Source organism: Leptodactylus fuscus, chromosome 2 (genome assembly GCF_031893055.1).
Source record: "Leptodactylus fuscus isolate aLepFus1 chromosome 2, aLepFus1.hap2, whole genome shotgun sequence".
In the NCBI taxonomy this organism is placed as follows: Eukaryota; Metazoa; Chordata; class Amphibia; order Anura; family Leptodactylidae; genus Leptodactylus; species Leptodactylus fuscus.
The window spans coordinates 143,144,438-143,154,649 of NC_134266.1; the positions used below are offsets into that span (position 1 = coordinate 143,144,438).

The following is a 10,212-nucleotide window of genomic DNA, read 5'->3' on the forward strand; positions in this document are numbered from 1 at the left end:
ATTGTCTATAAGCTTTCCATATGGACTCTAGAAATCTCAATGTAGAGTACTTGATTTTATGACCACTTTGCTAGAGGACATCTACCAATGAAAATGTTATCTGTTCCAGAGACCTACACATCATTTTCTGGAACTTTTCCTCCAGCTATAAGCTTGAGCTGCAGTGGATACTCTTACATCCATGGCAGTTCTAATGAATAGGATGTTCCCATCTCAATGTTAGAAGACAAAATAACACTTCTGCTAGCTAAAGTGTTTGTAAGGGTGGGTTCACATCTGCACCCCGGTCTCTGCTTTCAGGTTTCTGTCTTCTGTCCAAGAAACTGGACAGGAGAATGAAACCGGCAGTCAGTGAGGCGCCCGTGAGCGTTTTGTGGTCTGTGGTGAAACAAATATTCTAATGTCGGTATTCAAAAGCTGAGGTATAGGAATGGCGTAATCTGAGGTCTTCCCTGTAGAATGGAACTTGGGTATCACAGTTGGATGAAGAGCCACAACAATAACTGACACCAGCTATACTAAGGTTAGGATTCTGTATCCCTGGAATCTATGGATTTATGAAGGGGTTTGTACCTAGAACGTGGTATAAAATGTTACGTCTAGTTTTACTCGCCAAAAAGAAAAAGGTGGGGGAAATTAAAGGGGGTGTGTTGTTTTTTTTTTTTTTAAATAAGATTTAGAAAGAGGTATCGTTTTAAGTGAAGTCTGTCCCCAATGCTGCGAGAGAACTCTCCAGCGCTGCCTTCATCTTCTTCAGCAGTGTCATCTTCAGCCTCTTCTTCTGGTGTTGGCTTGTAACTTCTAGTCCTTGGGCAGAGTAGATTGTGCATGCCCACAGGCCATGAGAAAATGGCCGCTTACAATACTGTGCAAGCGGCCATTTTCTCGTGGCCTTTGGGCATGCACAGTCTACTCTGCCCGTGGCCTAGAAGTTACAAGCCACCACCGGAAGAAGAGGATGCTCCTGACGAAGATGGAGGCGGCGCTGGAGAGAGTTCTATCGCAGCATTGGGGACACCCCCAGTGTTGTGCAAGAGCTCATTTGCATACTGACAAGAACTGGGAATTGTAGGTGAATGGCTGTACAGAGAAGACTGCAAAAGGTAGGAGACAAATAGCCTTTCTTAAGGCTATTCCGACGTGGTACCTAAAAATTGTGTGTGAATGATAGGATCTAGTTAAAGAGAAATGAAAGTGTGTACCAAAGTCATGAGGAGACCTACCACATGCAGATGTGTCCCAATGCGCATTTTGCCCTTATGGCTTCATCAGACGGTCATGTAGATAATGTGGCTATAGCTGCCATTCTAGCTCAGGTCTGCTGGTTCAACGTTCTCATGTCTGGAGATGGGGGAGTAAGTTCTGGGAGAGTACAAGTTGCAGCTGAGGAGATTGATGATGCAGGTATGTCACATGGTGGGGATGAGGCTCCTGGTCCAGATTTGCCCATTTAAACTTGCTGGTGACTGAGGACTGCAGCAGGACCCTCAGAGATTTAAGGTAAAATGCCCTCCTGGTGTTTTCCTGCTCTATATTTCCTGTATGTGTACTAAGAGATTCCTCTTTCTATATATTTGAAGATATCCAGTGCTAAAAATCTCTCTAAAAGGAAGTAAAGGTGTTATATTGAGTGTCAGCAGTTGTTACCTGATGACCATGTGTCTGACGGATGTATAGTTTGCGCTCACCGTCAAGCCTTTCCTTCCAGTCTTCATGCGTCTTCTAAATCTCACCAGCAGGCTAAATCTGAACATAGTTACATATAGTTGATGAGGTTGGATAAAGACATCAGTCCATCAAACCAACCTATAACCCTACAATCCCTACAGTGTTGATCCAGGGAAAGGCAAGAAACCCCATGAGGCTCATGCCAATTGCCCTATTTCAGGGGGGAAAATTCCTTCTTCCCAAATCTGGCAGTCAGTATGAAACCCTGGATCAACGTGTCCTTAAACTCTAGAGTCCATAACCTGTTATATTTTTCTCTTCAAGAAAGGCAGCCAGGGCCTCTGAACTTGTTTAATGAATCCGCCATCACCACTTCCTGGGGCAGAGAGTTCCAGAGCCTCACTGTTCTTACTATGAAGAACGCTGCATTAGTTGCCTCTAAAACCTACCTAAGGCTGGGGCCCCATGTTGCAGAAACACAGCTATTTTTGTTGCGGTTTCTTGAGCCAAAGCCAGGACTAGATTGAGCAGAATGTAGAAGTATAAGAGCGTTTTATATTTTTTCCATTCTTTTTGTAGCCATTCTTGGCTTTGGCTCAAAAAACCGCAACAAAATCTGCAACAAAAAAAAAAAAGCTGCGTTTCCGCAACGTGTTCTACACTCATTAACCTAAGGATTACCACTCCAACATATTTAGTGTTTGCACATGTTTCTGAAGGTGAGCAAATGACTGATGAGGCCAAAAACTTTTTTTTTTTTAATTTTAAATCGTGCATGTCTAGCAAAAAGTTCACAAAATGCAAGAGACCATCAGATTCAGAAATGGTGATTTCTGAAGATAATTAAAGTTAATTAAACATTTAAAAAATAATCATGGACACAGGACAGAATGTCCTGTCCTCTTTGGACAGGGAAAGTCTGTTTTGTTTCCCCAAAAGAAACAAAGGCTACAGTCCTTCCAGGACATCCCCTCTTGAAATCCATTCTAGAAGTGGAGTGAAAATTTTCATCTAGAAGCTTGGTTAAAAGTTAAAGAGGACCTTTCACCGATTTGTGCACAGGCAGTTCTATATACTGCTGGAAAGCTGATAGTGCGCTGAATTCAGCACACTGTCAGCTTTCCCGATCTGTGCCCTGGGTAAAGAGCTATCGGTCCCGGTACCGTAGCTCTTTACAGTCAGAAGTACAGTGTACAAATTAGATCCTAGGGAATTGAAGCTTGAGAAGTCAGCCAGAGTTGATCCAGTAATTGCAAACCTTTCTAGAAACTTTTTTTTTCCTCTTCTCTCCAGCAGGCGATTCATCTTCTAGAAGATCCAATGAATCACATGGCTGACATTTTTCTTAAGAAACCATATGTATCCTTAGCAATTTTATCTAAAGCCGCAATGGCAACATTTCCTGTGTCCAGGTCTCTGAGATTATGCTTAAGCCAGTTGAAAAGGGACATTTAAGAAGGTGTTCCAAGGGAAGACCTAATGGAGCAACTTTACTTAAACTTGCTGCAGACTTTCTTCTGACTTTCCCTTAGATACCTTAAGAATAGCCGCAAAGAATCTAGCAGTTGTCAATTTGGCAAGATGAGCCATATAGCTAAAAACTTTGAAAGAGGAAGTTACATCAATATATAAGCTATGTTCTACACCCATTATACCTGGAAGACTTTTTAGGGAGAAGTTGGAAAGGTAATAAGAAGGCAAGAGCCCTGGTCTTTTCTCAGACCAATAGATGCTTTAAAGGGATTCTACCACTAAAACATTTTTTTCTAGTTAACACGTCGGAATAGCCTTTAGAAAGGCTATTCGTCTCCTACCTTTGGAAGTGCTCTCCGCCGCGCCGTTCGTTCAAAATACCGGTTTGTACCGGTATGCTAATTAGTTCTCTCGCAGCGATGTGGGCAAAATGTGTTTTAGTGGTAGAATCCCTTTAAGCCTTGCTTGTGTTATCTGAGAAGACAAATTTTTCCAGGAGAGAGGAAATAATAGAATTGATTATAGTAGATCCTATCAAAAATTCAGAACTACTACCTTGATCATTGATCATCAGATCCCTGAATTGCTATGTAAAGAAAATTCACTTCAAGATGAAAATAATAAGGATAGTTACAGCAGCCTTACATAAGAGGCCAAGTCCTAGCATCCCTGGACCTGAAAGATGCATATCTGCATGTTGCCATCCATCCGGTTTCAATTAAATTCCTGAGGATAACAATCATTTAGGATCAATCAGTCACTACCAAGTCAAAGCACTCCCTTTTGGTCTAACTTCCTCTTCGGTGGTGGTGGTGGAATGTCAGCATCCACCAAACTTCCAAATCCCGCGTGTGCTCGGTCGGCTCTGCTACTTTGGGTTGGACAGAGCCAATTGAGCATGCACAGGATTTGGATCCTAAATACTCGCTGGGTGGGTGCTTACGTTGTGAAGAAAACACCTGTCAGGATGAGAAGAGAGGCGGCGCTGGAAGCTGTTCTTTGAGCACAGGGGGAACGCCCCTGAACAATGAGAATTGGCCTCTTCCCCAGCATCAAGACCTGTTAATTCTTGCTTCATCCAGAGCTGAACAAATTCCATCTTTTGCCTTGGTTTGGGAAGGGTCAAGATGGAAAGATATTGTCTGTAATTAATAATGTATTAATGTCTACATCTGTAATTAATAATGTATTGGCAGCCTGTAAGGTTTCTGCATAAAATATGGTCTATATTTTCTTTCCTGGATCAACAATTCAGAATTTCATTCAGTAAAAATACCAAACGTAGCAAAACAGTGCAGGAAAAGTGCCATGTATAACTTCAAGTATGTTCACACAGAGTTTGCTGCAGGCAGATTTTGATGTGGAATCCGCCTCAAAAATCCACTTGCAATAATGTCTCCCATTCATTTTAATGGGAGTCCCTTGCTATTTTTTCCCGCTGGCGATTTTTTTTCAGCTAGTGGGAAAAAGAAGTGACATGCCCTATCTTTCTGCGGATTCCGTGGCTGAGTCAGCTGCAACGTCTGCGACTTAAGACTTGCTCCTAAGTAGACCTGTTTATTTGGGCCTAATAAGGAGTGGGATGCTGCCACAGGATGCCGATGCACTACATCGGCATCCTGTTGCGGCTACCTGCATGGAAAAGTCACATGGCGGAAACATTTTCCACCGTGTGAACATACCCTTACTTGTATTTCTCAGGTAAAATTGACAGGCTGCATTTTTCATACAAGTAATACAAAAAACCGAACCAGCCCAGAAAAAAATAAATCATAACAAATGAAAATAGTAAAATACTAATAAAGTTTATTAATCCTACTAACGGCCACCATCAGGAATTTTGGGGCCCCATACAGCCTAAGTGTCTGCCCCCCCCCCCCCCCCACCATTTTAAAACGACCTTATTTTGCGACACACCAATTATGTATTACATTTCCCTTTATTTAGCAGCATTACGAGGCTTAATCAGATTCTATTTGCAGGTAAAATCTGCTCTGTGTGACAGCGCCTCTAGAGAGCCAACACCATTTATAAGAGCCCTCTTAATAAATCCTCAGGGCTTATTCACATTGCGCTTTTGGCCTCCCTTGCCGGGATACGTTGGTAACCAGTCAAAATCAGCTGTCAACTTATCCCTGCACGAAGAACTGGCCATTAAAAAAAAGGGCCTGCAGTTCTCCGTGCAGGGATAAGTGGGGAGCTGATTGTGACTGGTTACCAACGTATCCCGGCAAGGGAGGCCAAAAACGTAACGTGAATACTCCTTTAAAGTGAAAGTCCCACCCCCAAACAGGCTGCTATGCTAGTAACATAGCGGCCTACATCATTATTATTCTCCAGCTAAAAACTTATATATTATATATTATTGCCCCAGTTCCCTCTCCGCAGTGCTGCACACCCGATGTCCCAACAGCCGCGGGAAATTTAGCCCCACCCACTGTTATGTTGACTCCGCCGACTCATTAATTTTTCATGTGCCCGCACACAGTATAATCCTCCTACAGTCACCCGTAAATTATATGTCCCCCCTCTATCTCTCCCCCAGCTTCATATACACCCTTCATCTGCCCCAGATTCATGTCCCCTCCATCTCTGCCCCCAGATTCATGTCCCCCCATCTCTGCCCCCAGATTCATGTCCCCTCCATCTCTGCCCCCAGATCCATGTCCCCTCCATTTCTGCCCACAGATTCATGTCCCCACATCTCTGCCCCCAGATTCATGTCCCCCATCTCTGCCCCAGATTCATGTCCCCCCATCTCTGCCCCCAGATTCATGTCCCCCCATGTCTGCCCCCAGATTCATGTCCCCTCCATCTCTGCCCCCAGATCCATGTCCCCTCCATCTCTGCCCCCAGATCCATGTCCCCTCCATTTCTGCCCCCAGATTCATGTCCCCACATCTCTGCCCCCAGATTCATGTCCCTCCATCTCTGCCCCCAGATTCATGTCCTCTCCATCTCTGCCCCCAGATTCATGCCCCCCATCTCTGCCCCCAGATTCATGTCCCCTCCATCTCTGCCCTCAGATTCATGTCCCTCCATCTCTGCCCCCAGTGTCATGCCGTCCTCTCCATCTCTGCCCCCAGATTCATGTCCCTCCATCTCTGCCCCCAGTGTCATGCCGTCCTCTCCATCTCTGCCCCCAGATTCATGTCCCCCATCTCTGCCCCCAGATTCATGTCCCCTCCATCTCTGCCCTCAGATTCATGTCCCTCCATCTCTGCCCCCAGATTCATGTCCCTCCATCTCTGCCCCCAGTGTCATGCCGTCCTCTCCTTCATCTGCCCCCAGTTTCACGTTCCACATAATCCACATTACACTTACCTTTTCCTCGTTCCCCCGCTGCTCTCTGTGCGCCTCTTTCTCTTACTGGCGCACAGTTGTAGACGCGATGTGACGTCATCACAACGCGTCTACACTGCCGGGTAGCCGGCGGCAGCGGCGAAGTGAGGAGCTGACACAGGTCAGCTCCTCGCTTCAGCGGCTGAAGCGAGCTGACCTGTGTAAGCTCCTCGCTTCGCCGCCTCTCTCGCTGACGCTGACACTGACACATATGCGGCTGAAGCGAGGAGCTGACCTGTGTCAGCTCCTCGCTTCGCCGCTGCCGCCTGTCTCGCTGACACATATGCGGCTGAGCAAGCCGCATATGTGTCAGCGAGAGAGGCCGCAGCGGCGAAGCGAGGAGCTGACACAGGTCAGCTCCTTGCTTCAGCCGCATATGTGTCAGCTAGAGAGGCGGCAGCGGCGAAGCGAGGAGCTGACCTGTGTCAGCTCCTTGCTTCAGCCACGTATGTGTTCAACTCAGATCTGCGTCCTCTGGACGCAGATCTGAGTTGAAACAAACAGGACATACAATGACTGCTGCCGGCACCAGGGGGCCCGGGCCCCCCCCCATTTTTAAATTTGGCCGGGCCCCTGACGCCAGTAGCAGTAGTACTGGCCTATCGGCGGCCCTGCCTACTAATATTATAAGTGTTAAAGTTTGTGTGTTTGGATGTTTGTGAGTTTGGATGTTTGTTCCTCAATCATGCTAAAACGCCTGGACGGATTTGCGTGCAATTTTCCACAAACATAGTGTTCTCTTAGGATTGAGTCACAGGCTACTTTTGGTGCCACTAAACAACATGGCTTCCTAGCAGGAGACTCACAAAAGCAGGACTCCTAGCCCCAGCTATAGACTCACACACACTGCCTGGCATTTCCTGCCTCAACCTGCCTGCACACTCCTTACTGTCACCTCAGGAGTAGCCCTCACTCTACTCACTCACATTTACATATAGCTTTCCACTGTCTGTATCATACACAATACAACACATCACATTGTCTGTATCACTACATACACAGTACAACACATCACATTGTCTGTATCACTACATACACAATACAACACATCACATTGTATCACTACATACACAATACAACACATCACATTGTCTGTATCACTACATACACAATACAACACATCACATTGTGTGTATCACTACATACACAATATAACACATCACATTGTCTGTATCACTACATACACAATATAACACATCACATTGTCTGTATCACTACATACACAATATAACACATCACATTGTATCACTACATACACAATACAACACATCACATTGTATCACTACATACACAATACAACACATCACATTGTGTGTATCACTACATACACAATATAACACATCACATTGTCTGTATCACTACATACACAATACAACACATCACATTGTCTGTATCACTACATACACAATATAACACATCACATTGTCTATATCTCTACATACACAATATAACACATCACATTGTCTGTATCACTACATACACAATATAACATATCACATTTGCTATCCCACCAAACTTTTTAAAGCACTTTTACAGTTTCACACGTCTGTGTCCGCCCAATTCTCAAATCACCGCAGACGAAGTCGTGGGTAAAAGCTAGTGCATAATAAAATAAATAGCAGCAAAAGTAGATGGTACAAATCACAATACTGAGACAACAATAGTGTGAAATGTTAGACTGGGTAAGTACAGTATATCCATATAGAAACTGAATCTGAAGGTAGAAAATACAGATATAAAAACTTCAATGCAAAACCACCTCCTGAGGAAGCCTACTTATGTAGGAGAAATGCATTCCATCATGGCTACAGGTATCACAGTTACATAGTCATATTTGTGGTTATTATGTCTCAGATGCTATATCTTTTATTATGATTGCTACTTATAGTGTCTGCATTCTCTCTGCTGGCTTAGGCACTCTATGTTAGGGCATCGTATGTACATATACAGTCCTATGAAAAAGTTTGGGCACCCCTATTAATCTTAATCATTTTTTGTTCTAAATATTTTGGTGTTTGCAACAGCCATTTCAGTTTGATATATCTAATAACTGATGGACACAGTAATATTTCAGGATTGAAATGAGGTTTATTGTACTAACAGAAAATGACTGTGAAATGAATGGGTCAATGTGCCATCTTGGAAAACCTGGACAGCACACTGAACTAGCACACAGTTGTGTGCAAGGGCCTAAGAGTCCATTCACGAGGAGTTTTTTTGACGCTGAATCTGCGTCAGAATCCATGTGGAAAGAAAGCCTCCCATTGACTTCAATGGTTTTCTTTTTCCGCTATCCTAGGCTTTTTTTTTCATGTGGATTCTGACGAGGATTCAGCGTCAAAATCAGCGCCAAAAAACTCTGTGTGAATGGACCCTAGTGTAAGCTTGGATTAGTTAAAAATTGTGCCAGATTTGATGTTGAATCATACACCTTTGCCTAACCTAATACTCACGCAAATGTCATAATTGGCCTTGTGAGCTGTTTTTGTTGTTTTTTTTTTTTTTTGTTTTTTTTTGGTAAAAACATCTGTCATATGGTTGCATTAAAATTAATTTATGTGAATGTGGGCTATTTACATGACTGATATTTTGACAGTCCATATTAATGCATCATCAAAACATAGGTCATGTTCTATTTTTCACAGATTCCTCCATCCACAGGTGCCCTTCAAGTGCAAAACAGCCATGAAGAAAATATATCTACATACAATATATATATTTTTATTTCAATGTTCATGTGAATGTAGCCTAACATCGCACCACCTTAAACGAGTGGTGTAAAACATTGCATTGATTCTAAGAATTCACACACTTTTTCACTAAGCTTTGCCCGCTCTCTGGGCAAGGCACAGAAAATATTTAAATCCCTGCATGTGGTGCATGGCATCTATGCCTTTTTTCATAACTAACTCTGTTTTTATGTTTTTTTTTATGTGATGGAGACACATTTATTTTTGCCTAGAATTTAGACACATTTCTGAATCGTGGCTTTTTAATATGGCCTCGTTCACATCTGCGTTCGGTATTCTGTTCAGGGAGTCCGCATGGGGACGCCTCAACAGAATACAGAAGGTAACTGCCAGCGCTGTGCAGTGAAAGCACACAGACCCCATAGACTATAATGGGGTGCGTGTACTTGCCGCGCGCTGCCCGCACGAATCATGTGGGCAGGAGAGTAGATTGTGAACTACTTTCCTGTCTGCATGATCCCTGCGGAGATCTGGTGACAAGTACACGGACCCCATTATAGTCTATGTGGTCTGTGTGCTTTGACTGGCACACCGCTTGCAGTTGCGTTCGGTATTTGACTGGCACACCGCATGCGGACTCACCCGGACGGAATACCAACGCAAATGTGAACAATGGGTCTGTCCGTTTTTGTGACATTTCACTCCAGTGGGTGGGTGGCGTAAAAGCAGAATAAGCAGATCTAGACATATTTGAAGATGTGACAAATGTGCAGCATTTTGTATATTTGTCTCTAATGATCACAATGCTGGCTTAAGTAAAACTGAACTAACACACAAGATCCAAATTCCTCCCATACCTTTTCAGCAGGAGTCCTATAGAAAAACATGGAATAAAACTGCATACTATGGGCATACTGCACTTTGAAAATTGAAAACATAAAGTCCAGAAAACGTAAAACTAAAATGCTGTTTATTTTTTTTTGTCAACAATGTAACCCCATACCAAATGTTGTGTGTATGCAGCCCAAATGTGACCTTG

General features: G+C 43.7%; 1 pseudogene; it reads right to left on the reverse strand.

Annotated features, from left to right (window-relative positions):
* Nucleotides 1-6,691: 6,691 nt before the first annotated feature.
* Nucleotides 6,692-6,797, reverse strand: LOC142196415 (small nucleolar RNA SNORA17; annotated as a pseudogene).
* Nucleotides 6,798-10,212: the final 3,415 nt, after the last annotated feature.